The sequence below is a fragment of the Macaca mulatta genome, chromosome 18, assembly GCF_049350105.2.
Source record: "Macaca mulatta isolate MMU2019108-1 chromosome 18, T2T-MMU8v2.0, whole genome shotgun sequence".
In the NCBI taxonomy this organism is placed as follows: domain Eukaryota; kingdom Metazoa; phylum Chordata; class Mammalia; order Primates; family Cercopithecidae; genus Macaca; species Macaca mulatta.
In genome coordinates this window covers 21,453,754-21,469,873 of record NC_133423.1, presented here as the reverse complement: position 1 = coordinate 21,469,873, position 16,120 = coordinate 21,453,754, and the positions used below count along the sequence as shown (strand labels likewise).

Below are 16,120 nucleotides of genomic sequence, written 5' to 3'. Positions count from 1 at the left end.
GCTTCAACGTGTCACCTCAAAAGGAATTTGGTGAATCCTCATTCTGTTTAACACATTTTTCGATCTCATTCAAACTTGAATGCATCACATACCTCAAGAGAATCTGGTTCACAGCTCCAACCTCTCCTAGGAGTGTGCCCTTGAGCAAGTCACTTAACCTCTTGTATGTCACTTTCCCATTTGTAAAGTAGAGATAATAACAGTGCTTATTTTCCAGGGGTATTACGGGGACTAAACGAGTTACTTAAAAACTCCTTGAAGAGTACATAGCACATAGTAAATGAAAAATCTACTTTTTAGAATGTGCTTAAAAACAAGCTACATTGTCAAAACAAGGTGGCACTAAAGCAAAACAGCTTGTCACTAAATACGTCCAATAAGATAACGCACCTAAAGACTTATGGTCCCATAAATCAAGGATGTCAAGAACAACATGAGTACATTTAAATCTATTATTGAATAGCTACAGTGAAAGCTATAAAACGAGTGAGTTCATTCTCAAAAACTCCACAGTAAATTCCCAATGTATCCCAAACTTCAAAGAACTTCAAAGATATGTTCATCCTCAGTTGCCAAAACATACATGCACATTTGTTTCCTCTTAATTTCCATTTCTAAGTGTCCCTGATAAAGTTATTTTTCCTGGGAACAGCTGAACGCCATTAAGCAGTTTGGTATCTATTACTGGGATACTTTGAAAGGGCATGACACGATGCTAAGAAGCAAATCTATCAGCTGATGTTTCCTAAAGTTGCCCTGTCCATAGAGCATACATATTTTCTTGGCCATCTGATTAAGTAACACAAATTTCCCAAAGGACAGTTTAATGACATTGAAATACCTGTACTTCACTGTGGGAATTACTAGCCAAAGGGTGCTAGACATGACATCCTGGGGAAAAAAAAAGCCTGACGTGAGGAGGGACAAGAGACAACAGTCAAAAGTGGCCCTATGTTGTAAATATGCCGGTGACATTTACAGGCAACTTCTTAAGTTGGATGAGCCTGACAGAATTTAGAGGTTTGTGATAGGCAGACATCTACAATGATCCCAATGATTCCAGCTTCCTGGTATTTATGTCCCTGTGTCATCTCCTCCCATTGGAGGGTAGGGACTTATTTCTAACCAGCAGATATGGCAAGGTGACAAGAAATCACTTCCATGATTAGGTTATAAAAGACTAGGCTGGGTGCAGTGGCTCATGCCTGTAATCCCAGCACTTTGGGAGGCCAAGACAGAAGGACTGCTTGAGGCCAGGAGTTTGAGACCAGCCTGGACAACAAAGCAAGATGCCATCTCTAGAAAAATAAAAAACTAGCCAGACACAGTAGCGTGCACCTACAGTCCCAGTTACTCAAGAGGCTGAAGCAGGAGGACCGCTTGAGCCCAAGAGGTCAAGGATACATGGACCTATGATTATGCCACTGCACTCCATCCTGGGCTATAGGGCAGGACTCTGCTAAAAGAGAAAAAAAAAAAAAAAAACACAAAACACCATGAAAATAAAGTAATGACAGACTGTGACCACCATCTTGCTGGCTCTCCCCGGGGCCTTGTGGCTTGCATGCTTCGATGAAGAACACTGCCACACTGAATAGGCACACTTCAAGGAATTGAGAGTGGGCGACAGTCGGTGAAGAACTAAGGCCCTTTGTCCAACGCCCCAGGAGAAACTGAATCCTGCCTACAACCATATGAGTCTGGAAGCAAATCCTTTAACCTTAGAACAGCTATGGTTCAGCTGACACCTTATTATAGCCTATGAGGGACTCTGAAGTAGAGGACTCAGCTAAACAGGGTCCAAATTCCTTATCAACAGATACGAAGGGTAAGAAACACATGTTGTTTTAAGCTGCTAAGTTTTGGAGCATTTTGTTTTACAGTAATAGATAATAACTAATACAAATGATGAAAATCAGACAAGGCATAAGGCTACTGGCAGTAACATCATTGTGATTCTCTAAGGCTGGATTCATCTGACCTTATCTTCTGGTTCCTTAAAACTCCCATTTAAATTAAAATGTAAAATTCCTTTTCTTTCAAAGTTTACATTGCATAAATATGCTCTAAAACTCACATAAGAATCAACCAAAATTTTCAATTGGTCATGTTTTTCCAGACTAATATTTTTGTTTAATTTTACTTTCTATGGAGTCTTGTTTGCTTTTGAAAAACAATTTATAACAAATAAGCTTTTTTCAAATTCTATATGTTCTTGCCCCATGGAGAATTCTATTTGGTAAATTCTCCCTACCCACTAATCTCTAGAATTCTCTTTGATGAATTTAGTTGACTTAAAGATCAGTGTATAATCTCAGACCCATATAATTTTGAGTTCCAAAATAAACTTTTCATTTCTTTTGATAAAGTAATAAGAAATAGCAAGCATTTATAAATGATTAGAATATATTTAATTCACTAATACTATCTCTGAAAAATTGATGAACTTATTGTAAGTACTCCTTAACATTTCCTCCATTGAGAAAAATAAATTATAGAAGGCAATTAAACATGAGACTATTTTTTTGTTGGTTTTTAGTATTCTTCATAATGGATCAAACCCAAGAAGCCAGCAGCTTAATTTTCATCCATTATCTGAGAAAATTACATATAAAATATTAATAATATATAAATATTATATAGGACCCAGAAAGGCAGTACAATTTACATCCCCTATAAATAAATTGAAATAATTCAGGGTCAAATGTGTTCCAGTGAAGCTGAGCCCATGTGTCCATGTTCTAGCTGAACTGTGGCCAACCTTGGTATGAAGTGTGTGTGGTAATAGGGAGGAGGGAAATAGCGGGTGTTGCTGTCATTCTATTTTTTTGTTTTTGTTCCTTTTGGACTTCCTACAGTTTCAAACTGCAGTGGTTTAGTCCTCTTCTCCCCACTGATTTTCTTAACATGAGTGCTTACACAAATGAACCCAATCTTTTTGTGCTGCAAGATTTTATTCTTCCCAAATGAATTCATGTTCTTAAAACAGGTGTTGGCAAACTGGCTCTGTTTTGTTTGGAACACAGACATGCCCTTTATTTCCATATCATTTACTTACTTTCAGGTCACAACAGCAGAGTTAAGTACTTGTAACAGATTACAGAACCCGTAAACCCTGAAATACTTAATGTCTGGTCTTTACAGAAGAAGTTCATCAATTCCTGCCCAAAACATCATGATAGAGACTCTAAGAAACTAACAGTGTCTGTCCAGCCAGTGCTTTAGAAGAAAGTAGTTGGGCTGCTGGAAAAATATCAACTCCAAGACCTAGTCCCTAGAGGCGGGAAGAATCACATAAGAATCTTTCCTTCAATCCTTCTCATGTGGGAATATTGGGCGATTCATTTAAGCTTTCTGAGATAGTTCTTCACTTACACAATGAGATCATCATGTCATTAATCTGTCAGAGTTGCCATAATGACATTATAATTTACATGTGGTAGCTTTGCAAAATACTCACCTTTTCGTTGTTTAGTAGGATGATGTCTACTATTACACTTGAATTAAGTGGAATTGTTTTGAGAGACTTTGTTCACTTGAATTATATTCAGTACTCTAAGTCAGAGAAGAAAGAAAAATCATGACAAATGTTCTGATGGGAAACTGAAAATAAGGACAAACAGGAGAATTTTAAAAACCGTATGTCAGGGAGGTTTATACCAAACACAGGCAAAAAATTCTACATTAAATAATTTAAGTGGAGCTTTGTAATAATGAGGCAGAGATACAGGGATCATTTGGAATCAAAATGGATTCACTAAGAACAAGCAGTTCCAAATATCCTCACCATCTTCTTGGAGAGGGTCAGTAGCCTGGTGGCTACTTCAGTAGACATGTGGAGTTTCCAGAAAAAGGAGGTATAGCATAGTTCTGAATGCTGTTATTCAGATCTTCCTAGAAACAGGATTCAGTCCTAGGTGTCCATATTTAAGGGTCACTGATAGCTGGAGCCATCTCATGGAGATCAGCAGGAGGAGTGAGGAAACCACAAAACTGGGCCATTGGAAGAAGAGTTGAAGGGAAAGAGTTCGGAAAAGAAAGACATAAGATAACACATTCTGTGTTCAAATCGGTGAGGGGATGTGATGGAGAAGACGGATTAGCCTTCTTCCAGCAGCTGCTGTCACCAAGCAAGGTTAGAATTCAAGAGTCCAGATGCCAGGAGACACTTCTGCTTAATTAAAAAAAAAAAATTGTGACCAAGCATGGTGGTTCATGCCTATAATCCTGGCACTTTGGGAGGCTGAGGTGGGTGGATAGCTTGAGCCCAGGAGTTCGAGACTGGCTTGGGCAACATGGTGAGACCCTGTTTTACAACAAATACAAAAATTAGCCGGGTATGGTAGAGTGCCTGTAGTCCCAGCTGCACCGGAGGCTGAGGTGGGAGGATCACCTGAGCCCAGGAGGTCGAGGCTGCAGTGAGCTATGACTGTGTCACTGCACTCTAGCCTAAGTGACAGAGCGAGATCCTCTCTCTCTCTCAAAACAAAAACAAAAACAAAAAAGTTCCCTATAATTTGAGCTAACCTTAAAGAACTAAGCCTTCTCAGTGCTGTCTGGGTGCCCTATTGCTAGAGATATTCAGGTAGAAACCGAACGTCTTCTACATGCTAGTATTAAAATTCTTGAAGAACTTAAGGGGTATCCAGACAGTACGAGATCTAATAGCCTTCTGCAACACGAGATTCCAGAATTTCTATGAACACATGGCATGATAAATTATATCCCACAAAGGCAGAATTCTGTTTCTCAAAACAAACCTAAAGCATCAAGGATGAGAAATTAGATAAAATGAAAGCAACAGATTTTTAAAATTATAAAAACAGACACTTAAAAAAAATTCCCATAATAGATCAGAAGTGATACTATCAGCTTAATAGGGCTGATAAGAAAGTCATCCTTAATGTTCTATTCCACCATATGTATCTGAAAAAATGGAATATATTAAAAGAGGCAGGCACTGTTTTAAAGAATTTATGTAACAGTGCTGGGAAACTAGTACCACTGCTAAAATGTGCCTGGCCAAGAGAGTCCAAGAAAGTATGGAACTGAGGGTGCTTTGGAATGGCTCTGAAGTGCCATTTCCCACACATCCCTTCCTCCCCACAGGTAGTAATTCTAACTTCCTCTCCTCCTGGTGCCACAGGAGAAGTGCCTGATAGAGCTGAACCTCTTCTGAAGCTCTCACCCACCAGCATCCCTCTTTCTCATGGCTGGCCACATATGGCTTCCCCCATGACTACTGAACTCTCGAACCCCACTAGGGACGAAGGCTGATGTCTCCAAGATCTCGCCAAACCCAGGCCACCCAGAAAGTGGCCTTTTCCCTCTTTTTAAAAATTCTTAAAAAATTTTTAAAGTAACAAGCCAACAAGTATAACTTGGATTCTCCTCCAAATTTTGGCTTCCTTCTCAGGAAGCCTTGGATTGCTCTAGTTGAATCCCAATGCTTTCATATTTTACACTAAAAGTTACCTGGGAAGCTGGTTAAGATGCAGAGTCCAGGGCCCTACCCTTGACTGGCAGGAGCCTAGGATTCTACATAAATGACCTCCTCCTGAACTTAATGTAGGTGATCCCCGCACCACACCTGAAGAAATCCTGCTAATAAATCTACAATTCTGTGCCAGGCCTGTGCAAACATTCCTTAAACACTATTTAGGGAAAGTTTTAAGTGAAATATGCAGTATTAAAGTATTTTGATTGTTTTCCTCCCAGAAAAAGACTTAAAATTTTCAATATGGCTAATATTTAGGATGTAAAAACAGTTTGATTATGTACATATGATTTTCAGGTAAGCTGTGCAACTTAGAAAAAATGCTGGCTAAGGTGAAGACAAGGATTGTATCTATAAAACTAATGCAAGAATCTGAAAGCAATGACAGGGACACTCGTAGTTCTGGGATTCTCAGTCTGTGTTTAAACGAGCATCACCACCTTTCATGCAAAATGTCAAATTTCAAACACGTATTCTGGAAGCAGGGGTTTATTATGTTTGGTTTTTGTAGTCTATGAAAATAGGCTTTCCTTAGAAAGTAAAGTACTAACTGCTCTATTTAAATTTTATCTACATTCATTCTGTAACACACACAAACTAATTTAATGTATCAAGTATCTATCAGAAGATAACAAATAAGCAGCCGATTTCAAAGCACAACAGGAATACTTTAATTGTATCAGCTACATAGCAGGTGATGTTTCTAACTCCCAGAAAGAAGGAGAGCTGATTTACTAAGCTCCTTTTTGGCCTCCTTGAAGCGTAACTGATCCTTTCCATGGAACCATAAAGCAAAATAGTATCACTCTAACTGTACTTGTCTGCTAAAAACCCATTGCTGTAGGCTGCTTTTTGTTAAGAAATTTTAAAGTTAACCCTCACCATTATGAAATAAAAACTCTATATCCCTGAATGATTGCTTTTTCCTTACAAAAAGGACATGATTTTATACCATCCTGCAAATGATCTTTTCAAACTAAATAAGATGTACTTTTGCAGCTCACATGCACCCAACCTTGCAGGTGCTCTAAACTAGAAGAGGGATGTTTTTCTCTCAGGTCCTTCCTTTTCCCTTTCTAGGTCCTCTTTTCCACTGATGTAGTTTCAAGAGCTTCACATCACAAAATGAAGAGTTAAAGACATTGTTGTCTTCCTTAGTAAGGAGATGAGGGGAGATGCGGGAAGAAGAGGGAAAGAGGTGGGAAATGGATGGCAAAGATTTGTCTGTATGAGAAAGAAAGGGCATTTTTTAAATGCTGGTTCTGACTTGTATCACAGAAATTCATCTGGGTCTATTTTTCCATTATACCTTTCAAGAGGAAACCCTGGTTTGATTTGTACCCATTTCTACATTAGTGTTAGGGAATGCAATGAATAGTTGATAATGAATTGAAACATTTAGATGACTATCAGGTAGAGACATAACTTTTGAAAACCTTCACAACCTAATATGAAGTTTAGTTCCAGACACTGACAAAACAGAATGTATGAAGTTTTATGTTAATACAATCAATATACAATTGAAAGACCTCAGAACAAAAGGTACGCCTTTTATTTAAATTACTAGTTATTCACAGGCCTTAATTTTTCCAGAATATAAAATAAGCAGAAGAGGGCCAAGAGGGTACAAAGAGAAAGGTTCCATAGGCAGATCTTCAGATATCCATGGGAGTTTCCTGGACTCTCTTACACGGTATCTTGCTATAAATATATGCATTTATATGTGTGTGTGTGTTAAAGGAGATGTCAACTCTCCCCCTATAATGACAGTAAATACATATTCATTATAAAAGACTCCAAATATTCAGAAGTATGTAAAAAACAAACTAAGTATGCACTCTCAACACAATTTCACTTCTCATTCAGACCCTTTTCTCTATATAGGTGTGAGTACCCACAACATTTTTGTTTTCCTGGAAATGATTACCCATAATGCACATTATTCCACTCAAAATATTTGGTATATCATTCCACATCAGTACATACAGATTTAACTAATGTTATAATTAGATTATGGCTACTAAATATTTACTAGTATAGATTTATCATTTACCCATTCCCTGACTCAGGGACTTTCATGTTCTAATTTATTGCGATTACAAATAATGAAATAGCAATGATGTGGTTTGGCTGTGTCCACACCAAAATCTCATCTTGAATTGTACTCCCATAATTCCCATGTGTTGTGGGAGGGACCCAGTGGGAGATCATTTGAATAATTTGAACATACTGTTCTCATGATAGTGAGTAAGTCTCAAGATATCTGATGGTTTTATCAGGGGTTTCTGCTTTTACATCTTCCTCATTTTCTCTTGCCACCACCATGTAAGAAGTGCCTTTCGCCTTCCACCATGATTCTGAGGACTCCCCAGCCATGTGAAACTGTAAGTCCAATTAAACCTTTTTCTTCCCAGTCACGGATACATCTTTATCAGCAGTGTGAAAACAAACTAATACAATCAACATCCCCATATAATGCATTCTAGGGAGCTTATAAGAGTATCTTTATATGTAGAAGTGGAATTGGCCCAGTCATGAACTTTTTCTCTTTTGAAATGCATTGACAACCCTTTAAAAGGGTCAATCTATGCTCTCATCAAAACGTATGAGATTCTTCTATAAGCTTAACACTAGATGTTAACTATATGCTGAATATTTGTAGATTTTCCAATGAAAATAGCCTTTCATTTTCATTTGCATTTCTTTGACTAATGAAGTTGTATATTTTTTATGTTTATTAGTCATCCCTATTGCATCAATAAACTGCCTCTTCGTATCTGTAGTAGACTGTTACATTGAGGGCTTCTCATGAATCACCTCTCATACTCACACTCTAATGTTATCACCTCCTACACTGGCTCTGGGCTCGGCCATGTGACTTCTTTCTGGTCAGTAGGGAATTAGTCATCATAGCCCAAGCAGAGGCTTGATAAGTGTTTGTACAGTGGGGCTGTTATCTTTGAGTAGCTCCCTCTTAGAACCCTATGCCATTTCACAGAGGCCCAGTTCCCTGCAGGAAAGACTATATGAAGAAAGAGAAGTCTGGCTGTTCCAGTCATTCCAGCTGAGGTCCCAGACATGTGAGTGAAAAAGACCTCTTGGACATTTAGTCCCAGCTGGCACCACAGAGAAGAACCACCCTGCTGAGCCCAGCTCCAGATTGCAGAATCATAAGAGCTAATAAATCAGTGTTCTCATTCAGCCATTACATTTGAAGTGGTTTGTTCAACAGCAATAGTTGAACCCCTGATAAAACCATCAGATCTCTTGAGACTTACTATTGATCCATTTTTGTACTTTCTTATTAATTTGTAGAAACTCATTATAGTTAAGAAATCCCAATCCTTTCCCACATATATATTTGGTAAACATTTTTTTTAGTCTGTTATTTGCATTTTAAACATGTTAATCTTCTACATGGCAAAAGCTACATAGTCAAATATGTTACGTCTAGGCTTTAGGTCTATAGTAATTTAAAACAATTTTTTATCTAAATCAACAGAACTTTGAGTTATCCATAGCAATCTCATTCAATCTCTAGAGCTTGGTCACTCTTTTTCTGTTGTTCTAGCAGTAAAACAGATTAAAGGAAGAAAGGTAGGTGAAGTTGCTAGTAAAACATTGTAAAAGCCCAGGTGAAAATCACATGGGGTTTAAAGCAGGACCATCAGGGCTGTGGTTAGAGAAATGGGAGAGAGGGGAACAGAACGGGAGAGAGAGGGAGAGAGAGGGAAAGAGGGGGAGTGAGAGGGAAAGAGGGGGAGAGAAAGGGAGGGAAGGAGAGAAAGAGAGGGAAGGAGGGAGAGACAGGGAGAGAGGGAGGGGAAGGGGGTGAGAGAAAGAGAGGGAGGGGGAGAGGGAGAGAGAGGCACAGTGGTTCATTCCTGTAATCCCAACACTTTGGAAGACTGAGGCAGGCAGATCATCTGAGGTCACGTGACGGGAGGGTCATCTGAGGGGAGCAGGGAGGTGGAATAAATAAGACAGAGCAGTCACAGATCTGGAGTTTGAGTTGACCTTGGAGAGAACAGCAGAGCTCCTGGCAGAAATTAAAACTGGGCAAGTTAAGTTGATTTGGGGGATAAGACAAAGAGCCCTGTTTCCAAGGTGTCAACTAGAATTGACATGTCCAGAAGGCAATACCAGACAGAAAATTGGCCCCAGGGAGAGGGCAGGTTTGAAGATTCTGATTAAGGCATCATCAGCCACAAGAACAGAGCAAAAGGTGACAGATGACCAACATCTCACAGCTCATTAAAAGCACTCCTGGGACAATCACGCACCTGATAAACACTTCAACACACAAAATATTTGCTTTGAGCTGAAGACAATTTTGGTGTAATGAGTACTGACAGTACTTCTGGCTACACTTCATGAAATGGTTGAGACAAAGGAAATGAATGCAAACAGTGAGACCTCCAGTGGTGTGGGCTACGTCTGGGCGGCCCAGAAGCAGCCGACAGAAGCAGAGTGCTGGGGCACTAGGAAGGCTCTTCCTGCTTGGCTGCCGCAGCTGATTCAGCAGGACAGAACCGAGATCATCCTGTTCTCACAAGAAAATGCAACCTGACCGAAGGAAGAACACACGGGCATTTTGGCCAGGATGTTGAAGAATTTTACTTTCACACATTGCACTTTTATTCTCCTTGTGGTTGGAATGGAGAAATAGACATTAAGTGAATTGAAGTGCTTTAATGAACTGCAAATGTGGTCACAGTGCCATCACGTGATGCCAACTATCTGCTGGATCAAATGTTCAAGAGTGCTGGAGAGATACCAAGAGTTTATCCAAGACAGTCTCATCTTATGAGTAAGACAGCTGAGGTCCATGATCATGTCACTGGCCAGTGGTTTGTTGAGACCAAGACTATGCCCCTTCACTCTCACTCAGTGGTCTTCCCTTTAAAAGAAAGATATCCTTGTTAGGAGAGCAAGTGGGAACATTTGTACTGACATGAAGACAATAAAATTATATGGTTACTTTCCGATTGCTCTGGTTTCCATTATTTGAAGGTAGTGAGTTATACCTAAAGGAAAACTTAAGAGGATGGCTTTGATCTTCCATCCTATGAAGAAGGTGGGTTAGGGTGAATAGAGATTGCAGGGCATGGGCTAGGTCATTAGGATTCCTTTCAAGAACAAGAACAGAGCAACTTAAATTTCCTATGATCTGACAAGACACAATCATATAAAAAAGAAATCCAGGGAACCCTCCTGAGAGACCCTACATAGGGAAAATCAGCTGCTGTCACGCAAATGAAATCACGAACTATCAAACCCATTGCAGAAAGCCCTTAAAACCAAGAACACAAGCAAAGAAATACACTTTGGGCCAGGCACAGTGGCTCATGCCTGTAATCCCAGCACTTTGGGAGGCTGAGGCAGGCAGATCACCTGAGGTGTTCAATAGGTGTTCAAATAGCCTACTACACATGTAGGCTATATGGTGTGGCCTATGCTCTCAGGCTACAAACTTGTACAACATGTGACTAATGAACACTGTATGCAATTGTAACACAGTGATAAGTATTTGTGCATCTAAACATAGAAAAGATACACCTGAGGTCAGGAGTTCAAGACCAGCCTGGCCAACATGGCAAAACCCCCTGTGCACTAAAAATACAAAAATTAGCTGGGCATAGTGGCACGTTCCTGTAACCCCAACTACTCGGGAGGCTGAGGCAGGAGAATCATTTGAACCTAGGAGGCAGAGGTTGCAGTGAGCCAAGATCATGCTATTGCACTCCAGCCTGGGCGACAGAATAAGACTCTGTCTCAAAAAAAAATAATGATAAAAAATAAAAAAAATTCACTTTGCATGGTGAGGGTGTTCTTTTCACTTAGATGTATAGACCACACTGTGCTTCACATGTGCTCAAGTATAAAATATTCCACACTGCAAAATAGCAAGGTATGATTCAAATATGGCAGTGTTCTAGAAATGTAACATTGGTAAAAAAATAATCCATCGGGATGAAGGCAAATTTTAGCTAAGTCATTCTTCTTATTCTTCTGTTTTTCTTATTATACCATCTCCTAAAGAATTTCAGGTCAAACTCCAATTTGAAGGAGCAAATGATACAAATAAGCACCCCACCAAGGGCTACAAAAGAGGTCCCAAAGCCAACTGAATTAAGAGGATGTCATATTTTATTGCACTGATTGAGGCTGATTTTTAAAATGAACTCCATCTGGTGCACGGGGGCTCAGGAAGGTAACCTCTGTCAGTCAGGTGATTAAGACCTTGGGAACAGCAAAGACCTTACTCCAAGTCCCGCTGCCTTCTGTTAATACCTGAGTAACTGTCAGGAGGGAGATGCCGGAACACACCAATTATTAGATGATGAACAGGCAGGCCCAGCAGTCAAATGTGCTGCAGTGATATAGTACCTGGTTGGGCAATTAACTTGTCCCTAGCAAAATTTGTGGACAACAAAGCACTTTTATAATCTACAGCTGCTATCCACATCGGGCAATGATTGCATTAAAACTGATTCCTCTCAATAGGCATGGGGTAAAGAGGACGCCAACGTGACATTAGTGGCCCACTCATTTTGCAGAGTCTGCCCATTATCCTCCCCATATTGCAGATAAGCAAGCTGAGACTCAAAGTAATTTGCCCAAGGATACAACAGGGGACCTTGTGCCAGATGGCTGTCGGGCTGCTGCCTGACTTTCTCTGGAGCCAACTGGCAAGGACACTATTGGAACGGGCACTTCCAGGAATCCTTAAAGCATCTCTGGGTCCAATCCTGTTTGCTTTGTTTACCCCCAGCTTTAGCTTGTTTACACCGAAGTCACCTGGAGGCTGTGTCATCATTCAAACCCTATAGACACCCAAGCCAGCAAATACCACCACAGGCTCTGGAGCACACAGCCTCTTGGTGGGCAAGCTCTAATTCAGGGATTGGCAAACTATGACCCATGGACCAAATCCAGTCCACTGCCTGTTTTTATGAATAAAAATACTGGAACACAGTCACACTCATTTGTTTCCATATTGCCTATGGCTGATTTCGAGCTATAACAGCAGAGCTGAGCGGTTATGACAGAGGCAATCTAGCCCCAAAAGCCTAAAATAACTATCTGGCCTTTAGAGAAAGTTTTCTGGATCCTAATTAGTGGCGTAGCTCCTCAAAAGGGCCATCAGCTGCATTCAGAAGCCTTCACAACACCACCCTCTGCAGCGGGCTGACTCCCTGGTAAATATTTTCCTTCCTCAAGTGGACTGGACTCGAAAGTCCTCATAGGTGCTCTCAGGAAAGGAAAAGCTACACCTCCGACGAGTTATGCCTGCCCAAGTTGTGAGCCCTGTGATGTTAGAACACGAGCAGCTCAAGAATCCTAAGTGCAAACCCCAAAGACCAGGTGCCATTCTCTGAAGGTGTTTTGGAAAACATTTCCTAACGCGTGGAGACAGAAAAATACAGTGATGCGGGCCGGGCGCGGTGGCTCATGCCTGTAATCCCAGCACTTTGGGAGGCCGAGACGGGCGGAACACAAGGTCAGGAGATCGAGACCATCCTGGCTAACAGGGTGAAACTCCGTCTCAACTAAAAATACAAAAAATTAGCCAGGCCTGGTGGCAGGTGCCTGTAGTCTCAGCTACTTGGGAGGCTGAGGCAGGAGAATGGCGTGAACCTGAGAGGTGGAGCTTGCAGTGAGCTGAGATCGCGCCACTACACTCCTGAGTGTCCTGAGTGACAGAGCGAGTGTCCTGAGTGACAGAGCGAGACTCCATCTCAAAAAAAAAAAAAAGAAAAAAGAAAAGTACAGTCATGCATTCTAAGTTCTAAAAACTGCATCATTAGGTAACTTCATCATTGTGTAAACATCGGAGCACATTTACACAAACCTAGATGGCATAGCCTACTATACATGTAGGCTATATGGTGTGGCCTATGCTCTCAGGCTACAAACCTGTACAACACGTGACTAATGAATACTGTAAGAAATTGTAACACAATGGTAAGTAGTTGTGCAACATAGAAAAGGTACAGTAAACATAAAATATAAAAAATGATATACCTATTACCTATAGAGGGCACTAACCATGAGTACAGCCTGCAGAACCGGAAGAAACTCTGGATGGGTCAGTGAGTGAGGAATGAATGTGAAGGCCTGGGACATTACTGTATGATGCCGTAGACTTTATGAACACTCAACACTTAGGCCGCACTAAATTAAAAAGTAAAGTACACCACGATGCCACCATGGCTACATCATTACTAGCTGATAGGAATGTTTTCAGCTATATTATAACCTTACAGGACCCCCTGTTTTATATTGTCTTATATGCAGTCCATCCTTGACAGAAACACCATTATGTAGCACATGACTAAACACTAATTATTTTTTCACTACTGTTGGTCACCATCTGTTTATAAGAGACTAGTCCTTTAAAAAACTTAACATTTCCAGCGATTCAGGACTTTTTTTGTTGAAGTGGAGTACTTTTGACATGGACAAGCTAACGGGAATTCAAAGTCAGAAAGACTTAGTTTAAATCATGACTGTCATCTATGGGCTCCAGAACCCTGGAGCAAGTTATTTAGTCTTCTTGGTCCTCAGTTTCTTCATCTGCAATATGGGAATATGTATTAGGTATTGATTGCTGTGTAACTGACTGCCCCAAAACTCAGTGGCTGAAAACCAGCACCCAATATTTGCTCATTGCACTCCGTGTGGCCTAAGCTCAGCTGGGCAATGTGTGCCTTGGCCACTCATGGCTGTAGTTGGTTGGCAGCTGGCCTGGGGGTGGAGGGTATATGATGGCCTCATTCATGCAACTGGTACCTTGGTGCTGGGCCTTCTCCATGGGCCTCTCATCACTCAGTAGTCTGGTCTGGGCTTCCCCAAATGAGGGCAGGGACATTCCAAGAAGGGAAGGCAGAAGTGGTAAGGCTCCTTGTGGCTCAGGCCTTGGACCTCACACAGCATCCCTTCGGGTACATTCTACCAGTCCATGAAAGTCACAAGGAGTTAAGAAATGGACTCCACCTCTTAAAGGCCTGCAAAATATTGTGAGCATTTTCCCCCCAGGATGTTCATGCCTTCGTGTATTATGAAGTAACACATGTAGAGCGTTTTGTCGGAGGGTCAGTTCATGAACTATATGGGGCACGCAGAAAGAACTTCTCTCGTCTTCATCCAGCTTTTGTCAAGATTATATGTCTTAACAAAGACTTTCCTCCCACTAGCCTACATCTAGGTTCTGGCAGCACCTGGAGCCAACCCAACATCTCCTTATGCTTCCATTCGCCAAGTATCCATTTGCTGACTTCATCATCCAAAAGAAGTGTATTTCAAAGTTGGCAATAGTTCTCACATCATTTTTCTATCAGTAAACCTGGTTTGGAAAGATCACTTTACTGTGGGAAGTAGTCTAAATAAAAAAGGGAAACACCTGGTCAAATTCATTTATCATAACGTGAAGTGGCAGCTGATGGAAAATGTGTTGGGAGTATTTTCACTAGTGAAAGGAACAATGTAATCTATCACTTTGAAAAACAAAATCACCATACACTTATGTCTTTGAAATGAATGTTTGGATTTGGTTAAGGAGTTTCCTCCTTGAATTGATGCTAAACCTCCTCTGATCCATAATGTAGCTGTCCCACCTGTCCAGCCATACAAAGATATAAAACAGTGACATTGAGGAAATAAGGCAGAGATGGAATGGTAATCTCTTCTAGTTGCATTGCTACACTTACACCATCTTTTATGGTGTTCTCCTCCATGTGTCGGGATGCACCACTACCAGCCACGCTGGTTATAGCCTGTGTACAGAAGGTTGCCCATCCTAATCGAGATCATTAGGACAGCAAATTTCTGGCCAAATTAATGTGACATAGTTTTAAGAAGCCCCTGTTCTACTCAGCCAGTCTACCCTGGGGAAAAAGGGTTTCCCCTCATTTCACCATAGTCATTAATTTAATGATCTTGCATTATAGCTCAATTGATGCATGAGCACATGTAACAGACTTCAAAAGCACAGGGAACACTCTTATTGAACCAAAGAGGAAACTGAGACCCTGAGAGGATGTTACAGTCACACACAACCAAAGACTGCTACACACACACAACCACTGAACTTGCCAGGCATATGTAACCCAGATGCAGTTAACAGCCCTGCCTTGGAAATCAACAGATGGGCTGCTGGTCCCTGAATGGGTATGTAGTCATCGCTGCTGGGAAATGTTGATAGTGCCTTTTCAATAGCATCATAAACTCAAGCCATTAAAATCCTTCCTGTTCCTGTGTTGAAGGAAAGAGGATGAAGTTTTGTACATGATCCAAACCAGCCGCAGTGCCACTCCAATTTGGGAAACATTCACATTAGGTGCTCTGTAGGCAGCTTTTTGCTACTGAGCCAAAAACTGACAAGTGGTACTGAAATGCCACTGCTGTTTTCAGCTATCCTGGTCAGCCACAGATTCCAAAGTGTTCCTCCAACACTGCAGCCTCTGCCACCACTATGGCGACCTGGAGACCAGAGGAAAAGCAATCCTTTTGGTTCTGCAAGTGTCATTAAAATAAATTTGTGTATTACAAAGCATGGCCAATAGCTTTCCCTTTCCTTTCAGATTTTAAAGAAGTCACTGCTGTGGACGTAACATCTGG

The 16,120-nt window shown here is 40.9% G+C and overlaps 1 protein-coding gene across 2 annotated transcripts in view; it reads right to left on the bottom strand.

Annotated features, from left to right (window-relative positions):
• Positions 1–16,120, bottom strand: part of CCBE1 (collagen and calcium binding EGF domains 1) — a 283,314-nt gene that overhangs the window by 125,432 nt on the left and 141,762 nt on the right. The window lies entirely within an intron of this gene.